The sequence below is a fragment of the Lactuca serriola genome, chromosome 4 (genome assembly GCF_051521515.1).
Source record: "Lactuca serriola cultivar US96UC23 chromosome 4, Lser_US96UC23_V15, whole genome shotgun sequence".
In the NCBI taxonomy this organism is placed as follows: Eukaryota; Viridiplantae; Streptophyta; class Magnoliopsida; order Asterales; family Asteraceae; genus Lactuca; species Lactuca serriola.
The window spans coordinates 39,685,848-39,703,417 of NC_136411.1; the positions used below are offsets into that span (position 1 = coordinate 39,685,848).

At 35.9% G+C, this 17,570-nt stretch overlaps 2 pseudogenes; one reads left to right on the forward strand and one right to left on the reverse strand.

Annotated features, from left to right (window-relative positions):
- Positions 1-442: 442 nt before the first annotated feature.
- Positions 443-4,736, forward strand: LOC145098257 (ACT domain-containing protein ACR9-like; annotated as a pseudogene).
- A 7,558-nt stretch (positions 4,737-12,294) lies between these two features.
- On the reverse strand, positions 12,295-14,057 carry LOC145101364 (cytochrome P450 89A2 pseudogene; annotated as a pseudogene).
- Positions 14,058-17,570: the final 3,513 nt, after the last annotated feature.

Genomic DNA, 17,570 nt, shown 5'->3' on the forward strand with positions numbered 1-17,570 from the left:
TGAATATCACTCTATTGTAAATTCACTATTTATGCTTCCCAGTGTCGTGCTGGTACCGTCGCGAAACTTCGACGGGTCATAACTTCTTCGTTATAACTTAGATTTCGGCGTTCTTTATATGTACAGAACCCTTGTAACATATACTATAACTTGGTTAAGATTATTCCTTCTAAATAATCTTCCATCAAAAACTCATTTTTGATACTCATCGTCTCTAAATTGACTAGCCTGAATCTGCGGGCGTTACAGTATGACAACACCTTCGCAAAATTCCATTGAATTGTATAATCTCTATGTAGATGAGATGATTTCTAAAAATCCATATTTGCGTAATAGAGAACCAAGATATATGAAATTTTTGGATGAAGAAGAGTCTTTATTAGAATAATTTCATATTATCAAAGCACATTTCGATGTGGAAAATGAACAACGGATTTTAGAGATGAAAAGAGTTGAAAAGAAAAAGGAAGATGTTCTTGGTGTTCTTGACAAAGTTCATAAAGTTTTTCAAGTTTCTGAAAAAAAAGGTGACTCTGGATGTTCTTGTTGAGGGGGAGTCAAGAGTTTCAAGTTTTTTTTAGAAATTTCACATTCCGAATCTAGTGGTTCTGAAGATAAATCTCAAAGCAAAATTTCAGAAATCATGAAAGTGAAGATGCTTTTTTCTATAGAAAGTCAAACAGAAGATTCTTTGTGTTCTAATGATAATTTTGATGTAATGGTGCCTTATAGAAAGTTTACTATTAACGACATTCAGATTTATCAAACTCCAAATGATTGTGTACAAAATACTTCTAATGTTCAGATCACGAAATGTGATGAACAAGTTCAGATCAAAAATCAATGTTGAAGTCTCAAAATCTGAAAAGGAAGAAGAAGAAGAAGAAGAAGAAGAAGAAGAGTAAGGTGAAAAAGGTTTGGATGCCAAAAGTACAAGTTTCTCATGTTTGTGAAAAAGTTCAAAAAGTACAAATCAAACATGTTAATTTAAAAATGTGTTCAGATGGAGATATTAGAAGATAGAGAAAAGAGAAAAGGATATTTGGTTGGTTCAATGAGATATTTGATAATTTTTGTTTTCCAACTAAGAAGTTGATATCATTTTCAGAAGATGAACGTTTTTTCTTCAAAGAAATGAGTTTGCAAGAAGTCTTCTTCAATTTTGAGTCTCAAATGAATCCCAAAAGTTTCAGAAAAGATAAAAACGTTTCAATAAATAAAAAAAAAGGAAGAAGGGACAAAATCTGACATGGAAAGGTCAAAAAGTGAAAAATGGGACAAAAACTGACATTCTCTTCAAAAAGGGGGATGCAAGCTGTCAAAAGGACTTTTTTTTAAAGGGGTCTTATTCGGAATTGTGGTCGAAGCTGCAAATGTGGAAATCGGAATGAAGTAGTATCGATGAAAGTCTCATAAGCGAAATTGAAATCAGAACTTTTAATCAGAACATTTGGATTCGCTATTTCATATAGCTCGCAAGTGTCAATCTCACAATTAGGATTTCAAAACAAAAACGAAATCAGATTTGATTTCGGAGTCAATTTCGTAATTAGAATTGATTAGTCTCGCTTTTCTGGACTCGGGATTGAAGGACTTCTTGCTGAATTGGTTTAATAATAGTGTTGTAATCGGAAATAGCATTTTAATCGAAACTATCTCACTCGGTTCTAATTGCAAGCGAAACAGGATATCGGAAACTGACGTTACGAATCTGGAAATCGAAAGTTCTTCTTTCGGAATTTGATAAAACTACAACCGGAATTAAAGTTTCTACTGTTCATCTTCCGAGAATCGGAATTCATCGGAATCAGAAGTGATCTTGCAATCAGAAAAGTAATGTCATTGCGATCGGAATTAATTGCAAATCGGAATTTGAATCCGGAATTGATTCTTCAAAATCGGAATGTTGGATTGAGAAATCACCATCGGAACTTCTAAATGAAGTTGCTCGGAATTACAAAGGCAATTGGAACATCTATGGAAATCGGAAGTTCTTCATTCGGAATTTTGTGATCGGAATTTAATTTCAGAAATCACAATCGTATTTTTTTTTTTTTTTTTTTTTTTTTTTTTTTGTATATCGTAACTGATTTTGATTTTCTCAAGCAAAGTAGCGTGTCTCGTTCCGATCAAACGAAGAAGATGGGTAATTTTTCACGTTCAGTCCTCAGGGTTCTATAATCTTGGCTGTTTTAACCCATTTTCAGAATTCATTACAATTTCTTGGGTTTTAACCACTATTACCCTTTCTACCCAAAATATTTTTATTTGTTATCTTTTTCTTGGTCTAATTCTTTCCAAACCTTTCTAATATTTGTTTCTTTTTCTTTTCTTTTTGTCTAAACTTCAAAATCCTAAAAATCCAAAAAGAATGTATTTCATTGTTTGTTCAAATCTAATAGGTTTTGAAGATCCATGTTAGCGAATTTGCTCTTTGTTATAGAGTAGGTTGTTAGAGATTCTTCTTAACTTTTCAGATTCTCTCCATGGTATTTGTTGAAAATTCAAGGGTGAGTGTTGATTGTTCAAGGGGGAGTTTGTATTTTCAGATCTTTGTGTCTTGAAGATGATATTTTTCAGATCTGATTTCTCTCTTTGAAGACCCCATGTTCTGACGAGTCTAACAATTTAGGGGGAGAAATGCCAAGAAGATTGGAAATCGTGATCTTCATCAGTTTCAACATTTAGGGGAGAGATTGTTTAGTATTTGAGATATTGAATCTGATTTAACATTTCTGTTAATTATTCAAGACTCTTTAGTCTTGATAGGGTTTTGTATTTTTGGTAAATGTTTTATTTTCCCTATATATAGTCATTAGCTTAGCTTGTTAGGTAAACTTTTCCCTCAAAAAGTTTTCTTTGTATGTCCAATTTCGAAATCAATGATATACATAAACTTTGATAGATTACTTGCAACTTTATGGTGATTGATTCATGATTGTTCTTGAGATTCCGCACTCGTCTTCTCGTTTTTCATCTTAACAGATTTATAAGTTTTTAGAAATTTGGAATAATCACATTTTTCTGGTAGTAAAAAGTTTTTTATGAGTTTTACATATAATTTTTGTTTAATAGTAATAGAAAAAATTGGAAATTTGATCCCTGTGGTTTGTTAAAAATTGGGACTTTGGTTCAAAATACTTTAGATTTGCACCAGTAGTCCATAATAAAATTTTTATTGTAGGTTTGGTCCAAAAAAAATTTCAAATATTTCAAATGCGGGATTTTTCTTTTTGATTTTGTTATTTTCATTTTCTTTTATTTATAGCAAGTAAAGAAAAAACTAAAATAAAATACTACCTAACTCCACCCCATCCTCTCCCTCCCCCCCCCTTCCCTCTCTCTCTCTCTCTCTCTCTCTCTCTCTCTCTCTCTCCTAATTCAGTAATTGAAATAAAAAACAAAAGGAAAATATTATCAACACCCGTCGCACCCCATGTTCTTCAATAAATCCCAAATATGAAAACCTAACCTAACAATTTAAATCAAGGGAGAATTTCATATATACCCTTATTAAACGTTTAAATATCGTATTTATCCGACTTAAAATCTAAATATCATATTTACCGTTCCTAATGTTTTAAAATATCGTATTTGCCCAAATCTATTTTTTAAAAAGATTTTATTATTTAATAATCATTTTTTATAATTGAAATTTTTTAAAATTGAATAAATAATAAAATAGACAATAATACCCTTATCTAGACCCTAATACCCTTGCTTTACCTGTTCAAAATCGTAAATCGTAGGAATCCTTTGAGATGAGGTTTCTGGTCGTCTTCATAGGATCGCCGGTTAAAAACAGGTCTTTTATCTTGTTTCCTATTGTTTTTGCCTGCGTTTTATCTCGGTCAATAACCATCTCAATCAATTACTTGATTCTTCTAAACCACCTCTAGTTTATCTGTTAAAGGTCATCCCTTTTGATCGAAAAAGTTTAATCCATGGTAACCACTACCACCATTGCGTCTTTTTCCCTTTCTTCTTCCTTCGGAAACTAAAATTGACATATAAAAATCCAATTTTATTGATGTTACACAAGTGATTTGTGAACTCGAGCTCACAATTCAAAAGCTTGCAAGTAATGACAAACCCAGATAGCAAGGTCTTGGATCTCTTCTTTGTTACTGATCACTTGTAAGCCCTTTTGAAATCTTGTATATAAGCTATTAATTTGAGTTAGCAGGACCTGGATATGAGAGCCAAAAAGGGTTTACTTTTATTTCAGAAGAAATTGTTGATGAATTGTTTAGTTGTCAGCTTGCCACCAAGGAAGATGTTATTACGGTTGATAATTTAACGAACCCATCTCATACTTTTGATTTAAATGAAATGCCTTGATCAGAAAGCTCTCACAAGTTAAAGATATCCAAATACTGCAATATCAAGGTGTATATACTCAAATTGACTTCATAATACTATTTTATTTTCTTTGATGTTTGAAATGAATAGGTTATCTTGTTTTGATTCAGATTGCATATGGAAGAATTTCTAATAGTATGAAAGGTTACCGAAGCTTGGATTTGTTTATACAGAAAGATGATGGAACAAAATAATGCATACTGAAAACCAAGTTGCTTCATGTTCACATCTTAAAGAAGAGATACTACATCCATTAAGAGTCATCATCACAAACTGGGCCAGATGATACGTAACTTTTTCTTGCTAATGTTGCCGATTACCTGATGCATGATGCGTGTGATTTTAAGAAGGAAGATGCGGCAACAGGGGAATAGGAGGATGTGCTGAGATCGTAAGTAGTATGATGTTGTGAAAGTAAATTAACGTGTGTGATATGAGATGTATTGGAATTTAGAAGCAAAAGGGCATTATTGTCCATTTCATATGTATTTTCAATTATAATGACTCAAGACTATGAAAAAAATTATAAATCAATAAAAATTATCAAAAAAAATAGATTTGGTTATATATGATATTTAAAAATATTAAAAATGGCAAATATGATATTTAGATATTAGGTCGGGCAAATATGATATTTCGACGTTTAATAAGGGCATATACGAAATTCTTCCTTAAATGAAAATCAACATCCATAGAATCTAAACAACTTGAAAAACACTAGCCGAAAAAACCACAAAGAAAATCTACACAAATTGCAACAAATTACAAGTGAATTTGAGATTAGTTAACACTCTTAACCTTAATCAAACCCAAAAAAATCAATAGAGTGAGGAACTGATTTTCAGAGAAGAATCAATATTCAGAAATCGAGATCAATTACTTGGTTCAAATACATAAAAATCTGGTAGTAAACTTATCAGCGAGGGCATCAAAAACATTTTTCTTTTGCTTTTAGGATTATCAGATCTCAACTTCCAACACCTTCCTGTGATAGTTCTAGTCAACGACTCGTTATGATACGAATGACCTTCAGATAGACAATTCAGTTGGAGACATGGAATTGGAACAAATTTTAGGATTATCATACTAGTGGAGAAGGATAGAAAGAAAACCAGATAGACGACCCAATGAAAGACGAATGACTTTCAACCTAGATGTAACACCGTAAATTTCAAAACAAATTTTCGTTTAAGATAATCATTTTATTCTTAAATATACTTGTTTAAAAATCTCATTCATAATCGAATTACAAAATGGAACTCTATTTTCACTTATATAGAAAACCAGGATCCTCCAAATCATGACTCCTTCTCTGGTGTGTACAATCAAGCCGGTGCCGTCCCGTGATACTGAAAGAAACCTGAAACAACATAACACAAACACTGTAAGCACGAAGCTTAGTGAGTTCCCCAAAATACCACACATATAACACATATAAGCCACTCGAGGTTATAACTCTATGGGTCCGTGCACCCAACTCTGTGAACCCTCAGGTTCTAACTCTAGGAGCCCTTCGGTTCCAACTCTGCAAACAGGCATAGCATAAATCACATAGAAATAATGCAGTACAACACATATCATACATAGCATACAAATACTCTGTCACATAACTCTGGTTACATACTCAAGGTAAAGTATAGTGAGAAGACTCGCCTCGCGTGTCTCGATATCTCACAACCCTGGGAATCCCTCGTGCCCGATTCTCCGAGCTCTAATCCTCCTATAACATCATATGTCCCTAGTTAACACTTTATATCTCTAATGTTGACTATCCCTAAGAAGTCAACATAGGTCCACTCTGGTCAACGGTCAACGGTCAACTTTGACCGGACTCGGCGAGCGCTAGGGCGACTCGGCGAGTCTAGACGTTCTCACCAATTCTCTAAGATTCCCTTTCTACACGTCGAGTATCCCCCCTGACTCGACGAGTTCCTCCTGGGAGAATCGCGGGGCCACCCCGACTCAACTCGCCGAGTCTGAAGAACAACTTGGCGAGTCCCAGTTCGACTCAGACCACCTGATAACCCTCTCTAACTCGCCCTGACTCACCGATCCAACCCATAACCCGGACAGGACCATTCTAAGGCAATCTTCAAGCTACTCGCCGAGTCTGTTCATCGGACTCGACGAGTCCATGCCATGCAACCGCTCAAACTGCTTTCTAAGGTCAGATCTGCTCCGGCAATTCATAGGTCTGGCCTTCCTAGACTGGTTCATCACGTAAAGTCCTTATTTCGGTGCTCATAATACACCCCATGACTCATAATTGACGTTTTGACCTAAGGCATAAGGATTCCAATCCAAAACCTCCATTGATTCCCGAAAAGCTCAGGCATGGGACACTCTGGACTTCCAAGGGTCCCAATATGGGATTCCAATCGCATGGGGGACTAAGGAAACACTCAATCTAGCCACAAAAGGGTTCAATAAACCCTAAATCCATATACACATCAACATAGAAGGGAACAACTCGAAAATATTACCTGAATAACGTTGCTCTGTGTCCCCAACTCTCAGAATATAGCTTCTCCTGTTGTTCCCTTAACCGAGCCTCCTCTTCCTTGCAAAATAACACTTCCAAGATCAATAATGGTCTTCTACCTTGCTCCAGATGCTCACAATCGAATTAGGGTTTCACTCAAAGGGCTGGGGTGAACAATGACGGCCATAAGGCCCCTTATATATGTCCCAAACCTGGAAAGTTAGGGTTTCGCTAAACAGCGCGGACTCGCCGAGTCCAGTCGCGAACCCACGACCAGATCTGCGATCCTACTCGGCGAGTCTGAGCTCCAACTCACCGAGTCCCCTCTTAAAACACCCAAAATCATAAATATAACACTACCTGAAATTCCGGGCTGTTACACTAGATTGGCCCCTTTCCTGTTCCACCGGATTGTGTGTATTTTCGATTAGCCAAAGGTTAGCACAAACGGGTTGTGGAGACATGAAATTGGAACAGGGTTGATGAGATTAAGCTGCCTTTGTTAGTAGAGACCAGGTCAGTGAGATTGGGGAAGGGGGAAGGGTGATTTTGATTTTTAAATGACCACCAAACTCTACTTGCTTCTTCTTTTCTTCTCACCGGTCTCCTGTACACCAAAACTAACTCTGTTTTTTTTTTTTTTTTCCTGGTGAATGGTTTGTATACCCGACACCACCACCATACACCCTTCTTCCTCCAACCTCCTCTTTTCACCGGAAACTTGCATCACCTTGTCCCCCTTTCTTGCCATCGATTTTTGAAACCATCGGTGGAAACATGAAATCAAGTTCTAAAACCATTGTCGGAAAAATGTAGGTCAATTTTTGATCGAGTGTAGGTTGAAGAGGATGAGTCGTTGGGATGTAGTAGAGAGAGAGATATATATATATAGAGAGAGAGAAAGGTGGTATTTTATTTTAGTATTTTCTTTAATTGTTATAAATTAGATGTTAGACTCATGTTTATACTGAGTTTTTTTTAAAGAAAATTAATATATTGTTAAGCATTGCATGTTTTTTTTTAGTAATAATCCTTATTCTAATAAAATAATAAGTTTATTCTCCTTTTGACATGTGTTACCATATTAAGCCTTATAGTTAATGTATATTTTATTTTCCTTTTGCCATGTGTCACCCTATTATGTCTCATTACCTATTATGTCTCCTAATTAATGCATTCCACTTGTCAACCTATTGATTATCTATATCAAATTTCAAAATTTAAATTTCTCACTCTAATTATATTAAATTAACAACATTAGGATAAAAATTAAAATAAAATTAATACAAATTATAAAGTGATATAATTTTACATATTTATTTAAATTAATGATTATAATTTTATATAACTAAAAAAATCCCTTAATTAATAATTTATTTAAAATAAGTGATTAATAATTTTGAGTTTTTTACTATTAACGTTTAATTAATTTTGTAACCGTGGTTTCCACGGGTTATAAACTAGTTTTACATAAAGACAAGAATATATAATGAATACATTAACTGTTTCGATATACAAAGAAATAAAATAAAAACATATGTATTTATAAAATTATGATAACAATAATGTTGTGAACATTAAACATTAATTAAATAAAACTTAATGGTGTAGTCATCTTGTGACATACGCCTGATTTAGACCTTAATGTTGTAATCTTGGTGTTTTCCATTAATCTGAGCAAGAATGTAGTAACGAACATCAGTCAATAAAGATAAACTCTAACATTAACAAATAAATCACAGTATATCGCACGAGAAAGTAAATTCAAATGCATATAATATTTAACTTAACCGAGAGACCAAAGCATATTCAATTTAATTAAAAGAGCTAGATTATACATACCCCACTACCCTTGTCTTAGACCATGAAAATGTATCTATCAACACTTGACATTGAACAATAGACAAATTCATAAACTGATTACAAGTAGCTCCACAAAAATCTTGGAAATTATTCTTTGTAAAATTCACAAAAAATATGAGTTTCCTTGCTTTTCTTTTTAAAGAAGAATGAAAAAAGTTGGTGTTTTCATCTCATATTGGGAAAGTATTCTTCGCATTTTCAGTTTTATTCATCAAAAACAATGGAAGCATAATTTTTCTTTCCTCTTCTCTAGCATCAGTGTTCTTAACATACATACTAACATGATGATTTTTTAGCATTAAGTTATGAACACAAGCAGTAAATGGAACACACAAAAACAACATGAAAGCATTATACAAACGAAGTTGTCCATAAAGAAACATAATTTTATCACTAATCAAGGGAGGGTAATTTGGGGGATTAATTATTTAGGTAGTGGACTTTATTGTAGGAGTAATTTAGAACCTATTTAGAATCTGGGACAAAAATAGTCCCAAGGGCATTTTGGATAATATTTTTATTTAATTGTTTTTTCCTGTTAGTTACCTTTGTGAAATCAGGTCCTTTTGATTACACTAAAAGTAACATTTCCCCTGTTTCCAGATCTGTTTTTGTCCCTCTTTTGTGTTGAATTTCTTGTACATAAAGGTTAATTCTTATAGCATTTAGTTGGTGGACCACTAAAAACCATATCAAATTAATTCTTATAGCTTAAACCCTAATTAACAGTCAATGAAAATGACAATTGGCTTCAAACACACAAACACACAAAACAGTAGGAGAGCCATATTACTTGAAGAAAATAAATAGCCACATGAAAAATATATTGTCGATTACTTTTATACAATAGTTTATGTGATTTTCGGTGATGTCATTAGTCCACACACTACTAGTGCTTAAGGAAATTACTACATTGCCTTTAATAATAAAACACACATAGACAAATACAGTCGATTGGTAAAGTTGAACTTCTCTGAGGCATTTAATCGGACAACACATATGTATTACAACATGAGCAAGGTTTGGAACATTAGAATAAGAGGAAAATTCGACCAAAACATGGAAAAGATAAGAAGAATACATAAAATGTTCACATAAAAAAAAGAATCAAATGATTTAGAAAGGAACTAATCATTAAAACAAAAAGGACTCTTGACCTGATGTAGTAGATGTTGATGATGAACTTGATGTTGTAAACTCAATTTATCAAGAAAATATGATAGATGAATGACATTGTAGTTAAAAATAATTTACAAAAATGAATACTCAAAGGATATCAAAATTGAGCTGTGATTGAACCGATGTTTCGAACGTTTCTGCAAATAATCGTGAAATTGAAATGGATTGTCGAAAATTGTGTTCGAAAATTAGGAAGATTTATTTTAATTTAATACATTTCTTGACTGATTACCTTAGACTTTAAAAAAGAGTCATCTTTCTTTAAATTGCTTTAAAATACATTAAATTTATAATATTTTTAAATTTACCAAAAAGCCAAAAAAAAAAACCCATTAATTGCCAAGTGGAATTAAAGGAAATAGAAAAAATGTCATGTGTTATATTAAATTAGGTGATGATATGTAGCCAAATGTTTTCTTTTATTAGGGTGGATAAAAGAAAATAAAAAACAAAATTAAAATGGCAAATTAAAATACTCTCAAAAGGTTTTGAACAAAATCTGTAATAAAATTTGTATTGTGGACCACCGGTATAATTCTAAAATTTTTTGAACTAAAATCTTACTTTTTGACAAACCACAAATTTGTAATTTTGTCTTTATAATAATCCACTGGACTCCTAGGCCCGATGTTCTTTCAATTAGAACATCGCAAAGCAATGTTAAATACACATCCCACACACATCAAATTTTAAAATTAGTAAAGGTAATTTTTTGAGCAATACAACCATTAGATAGAATTATAGAATGTTCACAATCAAAATGTTGGTAAAAATAAGGGGTTGTTTGTTTTGTACTTACTGGGTCTGGTCAGAGCTAACTGCTGACTCGGTCAGCACTCAGGCCGTTTGATAAACATAAACTTTGGCTTACTCGGTCAGCTATCGCTGACCAAGACCCTTACTCGGTCCGCTAATTTTTAGCAGCTGACCCAAAAGAAAAAAGGAGTTGCCTATCTTGCCATTGGCCCTAAACGAAAAAACACGTATAATCCACAAATGTGCTTCTCGTTCCATGCATCGGCGCTTCCTTCTTCAACGACTCCTTCCACAGAGCACATCACCGGCGACGTCTCATCAGCCTCTACCGGCAGCAACCTCCACAGTAACGCAGGTAAGCCGATTTCTTCTTCTTCTTCTTCTTCTTCTTCTTCTTCTTCTAAAATCAGTAGACAAAATATTTTGTTTCCATGTTTCCATGACCTGATATGCCAATGCTCTTAGTTTTATGAATTTTGTCTATGTTTTCGGAGGTATAACTTTCTTAATTTTTCTACTTTTCATTGCATTTTTCTTTATAAATGTGTCGATTTCTTAGTTCATGTCTTAGGCATAGGACATTTATAGACGATTGACATACCACTTCAATGGAATCCAATATTTTGAGTTCAAAAGGATTGATTAATTTTCCTTTGTTTTGTTTTCAAACGATTGCACATAAAGTGTTTGATGGAATGCTTAAATGAATTTTTTGATTAAAATGAATCTATATTGCCCTTTCTCACACCTTTAGTATAATATCCCCAAGTACTTTTTAGAGTTGACAATTGTTCTGTCTTTATGGTGATTTTGCAGCCATGGTCCTTGCTACTTTTTTTCTTCATATCCCTGAATGCTTTTTTGTTATATTCTTGTAAATGACTAGTCAATCATTTTTGTGTGATTTTGATGTTGTGATGATATTAGCAGAGATGAAGGGCAAGGACCTAAAATTGATATTGGATGTCAAACCTTAAGACTCTAAAAGAAAAAGGCAAGTCATCATATTTGTGTGCTTTTGATGGCTATACTGAAACCCAAGCAAAACAAAAGCAAAGATGATCCAGACAAGCATGTTGATAATGGTAGAACCTTTAACAACGTGCTCTACTATTTTTCTTCAAAATGTGGTCTTTTTATTACAATTTAGGTTATGTATTTTGTGATAAAGAATGGCTGTGGGAGAAGAATACACGTATTTTGTTTGATATGACATTTAATTTTAAAAGGAAATATTGGTTGATGTTTTCTTATTGATTTTGTGTACATTAACTACAAACAGGGTTGTAAGTTGTTTATTTTTTTTAAGTTTGTTGGGTTTGAGATTAATATTTAATAGTATATGCTTTTGTATTTCTAATAGTTTTCATCTTTTAAAAAATATTAACAATAATATCATACTTTTTATAAAAAAATAAATTGAAGGGTAAAATTATCATTTTTATCATTCAGCACAATCAGTCAGAGACATAATCAAACAACATAAACTCAGTCAGATGTGGACTCAATCAGAATTTCTAACTCAGTCAGCTTCTAGCTTCTAACCTAATCAGCTCTAACTCAATCAGTAGTTATCAAACGACCCCTAACTGAAGCTGACCAGTGAAGCGATGAACAACAAAAATAAACAAAGTAGGAAAAACTTGTAAACATATCAAAAAGATTTATATTACTATAGAAATTTATACATTAAAAAGACTCTAGTACTAGTAGGTTCATAATTTTTGTACATTGTAGACGTACTTAAAACTCAAGTGGTTCAATTTAGGGTCCTTGAAGAGATTTGTGTTCTCAGGGGGTTCTTCATGACGACTGTGAACTCCAACTTCTCCGAGAGATCAACATGATAACCATCGGGAGGACTCCAATGGAAATACCAAATCAAATTGGCAACGAAATATTCCAAATGAAGCAGAGCCAAATCAAACCCTGGACATATCCTTCTTCCTGCACCAAATGGCATCATCTTTATCCCTTTGCTTCCAGTTATATCGAAATCACCATTGATGAACCTCTCTGGCTTGAACTCCATGGGATCTTCCCACACCTTTGGATCCAAACCCATCTCAGCCACCATGAAATTTACGTGTGCACCTTCTGGAATCATAAACCCTTGCACCTCTACCTCTTTTGTGGCCCTATGAGCACCCACGAAATGCCCTGGTGGGTGTCTCCTCAGCGCTTCCAAAACCACCGCTTTCAAGTATGGCATCTTCTTTAAGTCCTCTTCTCTTATAAGGGATTCTGGTTCTACTTCTACCCCTGGTGGCGGGGGTGGAGGTGGTGGTCCGGCGACTGAAATGATTTCATCGTAAAGCTTGCTTTGAATTTCAGGATACTTCACAAGATTCGCCATGATCCATTGTAGAGCAGTAGCGGTGGTGTCTGTGCCGGCGTTAAGAAACTCGCTACACATACTCACCATCTCTTTCTGGGTCAGCTTTCCGCCATTTTCTTTGTTAGCTTCTTCCTCGGGAAGCTGTAGATTCATCAGCGTGTCAACATACGCAACAACTTTCTCGTCTCCTACTGATTGTGGTTCAGAATTAGCTGCTTGGATTCGAGATTTAATAAGCGGAATCAACACTTGTTGTTGATCATTACGCAATTTCCAGAGCTCTTTCCATCTGTTTCTAAACAGTATCTTCCCCAACTTTGGATAATAACTGAGTACGTTTAAACGGCCGGAGCCCGCTAACAACAGCAACCGACGCTGTACGCCGGCGATTTCGTTGACTTGGTGTTCGTCAAGCTTCTCTCCAAAGCACATCAACACCAACAGGCAGAACATGGCGTAAAGAAAATGATCAACCACCTTGATTCCGGCAGCGTCGTTTTGATCTTGAAGGCGACCGATCAGATTACGAAGGACCCACTTGCGAGACCAAGAGTAGGACGTCACCCGGGAGGGGTGTAGGATCTCGGAGACAAGATTGCGACGGAGGACCCTCCAAGTAGGGCCGTAGGAGGCGGAGGAGATGTTGCGCACGGGAATGGTACTAGGGCGGTCGGAGAAGATGGCGCCTTTCTGGATGAGGATCTGGTGGGCGACAGAATGGCTGCTGACGATGATCGAAGGAGGAGGACCGATGAAAAGAGTGATGAGTGGCCCATGCTTGGACTTGAGATTTCTGAGGATCGGTTCGAGCTCCGATAAGGGAGTGGTTATAATTATGAAGATGGAGGAGAGGAGCGAGGGACCTGGTGGTAGCTTTTTGCCGTCTTTCCGGTAGAGCAGTAGGGCTCTGATGAGAGCGGCGACGCAGAGGGAGATGATTAAGACGAACCAGGTCTCCATCTTCGACAAATATGTAAGGCCGGCGAGATGTATGTTCATATATTTTAATCGATTTTCGATTTTAGTACACGAAGTAAAACCCATAAGTCAATGCCTTTTTCTTTTCTTTCTTTCTTAAATTTATTTAATCTGCACTATGACGACGCTTACTCTTAGTTACCAAGCAATCGGGATCGATTAAAAGAAACCAACAATACGGGATCGACTAAAAGTCCAGATTTTGTTCAATTAAATTTAAAAATCATTTTTTAAGGTTTATATAAAAAAGATTGTTACAAGTAAAAAAATAAAAAACAAATGGATTTTATATATGTTAATCCGAAACCGGATTATTTGAATTTGTATCTAGTTATACCGAATCCTAAAACCGGATTATTTGAATTTGCATCTTAGGCAAAAATTGGGTAGAATCGATTCGGATTTTGTAACGCTTGCAAGAAAGGGCTATATGATTAAGGTATAAAAAAATAATTTTTCGTCACGACGATAAATAGGATTATGGACCCTATTTAAGCATCATTAACTCCCCAAGACTCCTTCGCTCATCAGCCTCCAACCCCATTTCGTATCTTGCAAACCCTAATCCACCTTTGTGAGCATTTTAAGCCTTAGAGTGTTTTGTTGGTGTTCTTTAAAGGAGGAAGAAGGAAATGGATTCACGTTAAAAGCTCAAGACCTCTTTTGATTTAGAAGCATCTTGCCCTCAAGCTTCATTTAGAGATATAAATCTCTGACCTTGTTTGTTATTTCATTAGATCTTGCTAGTTGTGGAGTTTTGTGTTTTTTAGCCCTACAATATTGGTCCATTTAAGTATGAGCTACTCTAGACCAAGTGAGTTGTCCTTTTGGACGTTTTAGAGTGTGTAGAGTGATAAAAATGTGATCTTGGCCCTTCTAGTCCTTCCATGCAAAGGTTATGATGTCTTATTGGGTTAAGAAGTTAGGGTTCTAAAGTTTGGGCACTTAATACCCATGCAAGATCATAAATTTGGAGACTTTATGGCTTAGAACACTATTTGGGACTAGATTTGGGTTTTGGATGAAAGGACTTATTAGATTAAGCTCTTATTAGAAGGAAAGGCTGGCAGCGGAGTACACTGGATGTAGTTCTAAGTACGTTGCACGTAGCCCCTTAAGCCCCCATATCTGGATTGTGTGTACGACAAGCGTACAAGCTGAGTACACTGGGCGTACTCAGCATGAGTTAACTCACCAACGTACTCAGCCTGAGTCAACTCGGTTGACTTTTTGAGCTTTGACCAGATTTTGACCAAGTTTGACCTACGGGTATTTTGGGTATTTTGAACCATAATTCAGACAAAGTCATTGTTGGTGGTTCAGCTGACATGTAGAGTTGGTATACGGAGTTGTGCTGTGTTCAGTTATCTTTCCAGACTGAGAGGTGAGTTTTCTTCACTGTACTTGTGGTTTGAAGGCACCAAGGTCGGTTCATTGGATTTTGTATCCTGATATATGGGATTGATGTTATGTTGAGTATATGTTAGACTGGTAGATCTGTATGGTTATCTATGTCCACTAACTATGCATTAGATTGGTAGATCTATATGATTACCTATGTTATTGGTTATTGATTGTTATTATGTATATGTTGACATGTTATGGTTTGTTGGGTTGAGGTAGTCTTGCTTTGTGTTGAAGGCCAAGATACCTGGGGCGGTCCGGATAGAATGAAGACCTGCGAAGCGGTCCAGTCAAGTCGAAGGCCCAGAGAGCGGTCCAGATAGACTAAAGGCCATACGAGGCGGTCCAGTCAGGCTGAAGGTGCATGTATACATGTTGTTATTTGAATTGGTTATGTGTGGTATTTCGGGGAAACTCACTCAACATTGGCTTACAGTTTAAGTTTATGTTTCAAGTACTTCATATGACCGTGGAAAAGTAAAGGCGTGATCGTGCACATCCTTCTGGTTTTATGTTATTGGATTCTAAAGATACTCTAATTTATACTTATTGCTTTTGAGAACAATGTTTTGTAACCAATTATAGTTTTTGGTTGGGTTTTAAAAATGAAAATTTTTCTCTTGATTTTTGGGATGTTACAAGTTGGTATCAGAGCTCTCGTTTGAGAGAATTGGATGAGCATTCGTTTGAATCCAAAATCAAACTAAGGATCTGTAAAAGTTTTCAAAATTGTTTTCAAAAGTAACCAAGGAAGGATAAGATGTGTACGATTAGCCGGAGCAAGAAAAATATACCCCAAGATACCCATACTATTATATGTTATGATGCTTATGATAATATTGCATGCTAGTGATAAGCTAGAGATCTTCAGGAATTGCATGATAGAATTGCCTGATGTATGATGCCTGATAGCCTAGGAGGACTTTTGATATGCTAGATGAATTTGACATCATTATTGTAGTTTCTTAGTATGTGCATCATAGTTGTACATATCTAAGATTCTATAGCCTGAGACTATTTGGTGTAGCCTTATTTCCTGTTCCTTGTTTGGTTGTGGGCTTAGGGTAGAATCAAGTATCCGACTGTCTATACGATCAAGTGTTATGTATGACTAGTATACACGAGCGGTTACAGGGTTGGTGGAAGCTTCATGAGTGAGTATGTGAACAGCCGGTCAGATGAGGAATGCTTAGCCACTCTCGAGAGAGTGAGTATAAGATGTATGCATATCCTAGTTGTGGGTTTTCTTTTTGGGTAGTTTGTGATGATCCATTAAGACAAATATGTGTAGGTGTGGAACATAGTATAGGCATGTACTAATGGAAGCACAGGACCTGTACGCATAGCAAGGAAGTCAGAAACCTCGAGGGTTTAGTCTACTGTGATGGTTGTGATGGTATAAATTGTGACATTTTTGATATATTTTCGTTCATTTTCAGTATGGTGATCACGAGATGATCTGGTTTTGGAGCTGGTGGCTAGGATAGGCTGGGATTGATAGATAATGACATTCGTGAGTTGATTTCTAGTGAGGTAGCTGCTGCTATTTGGGGTTCCATCCTTGAGGTTTTTGGGTCTATCACGACCACTATGATCGAGTTGTTTGATGAGAGGTATGCCGTTGTAACTGAGGCTGCTGCTGCTGCAGCTACTGCGGTTGTTGCTGCTGTAGGGATTCAGGGAGGGAGATCATTCTAGTATCAGGACTTCAGCAACATGAAGCCTCCAGAGTTTGATGGGGCCAAGGACCTGATTGTGGCGATGAAGTGGTTGTCTAATGTGAAAGGATGTTTCTTCAAATGTCCGTGCCCGGATGACCAGAAGGTCAAGTGCGCTCTAAACCTCCTTTGATTGGGCATGAAGGATTGGTGGAACCTGTTGATCGGTTCCTACACTCTTGAGCAGAGAACTGTTGTAACCTGGGAACAGTTCTCGGACATGTTTCGCACGAGGTATGTTCCCCTGGTGGAGTGGCAGAGGTTGGCTTAGGAGTACTTGGACTTGAGACAGATGATTGAGAGGGTGACGGAGATTACCAAGATGTTCACGAAGATGACTCTTTTTTCCCTGAGTTTGTTGCTATGAAGAAGGCCCGAATGACTTGGTACTTGAGCACGCTCAAGATGGATATCCAATAGTTTGTGTCTGCCGAGCAATTCAGTATCATTGCTGAGCTTCAGGATGTCGTGAGGAGGCAAGAGATTGAGA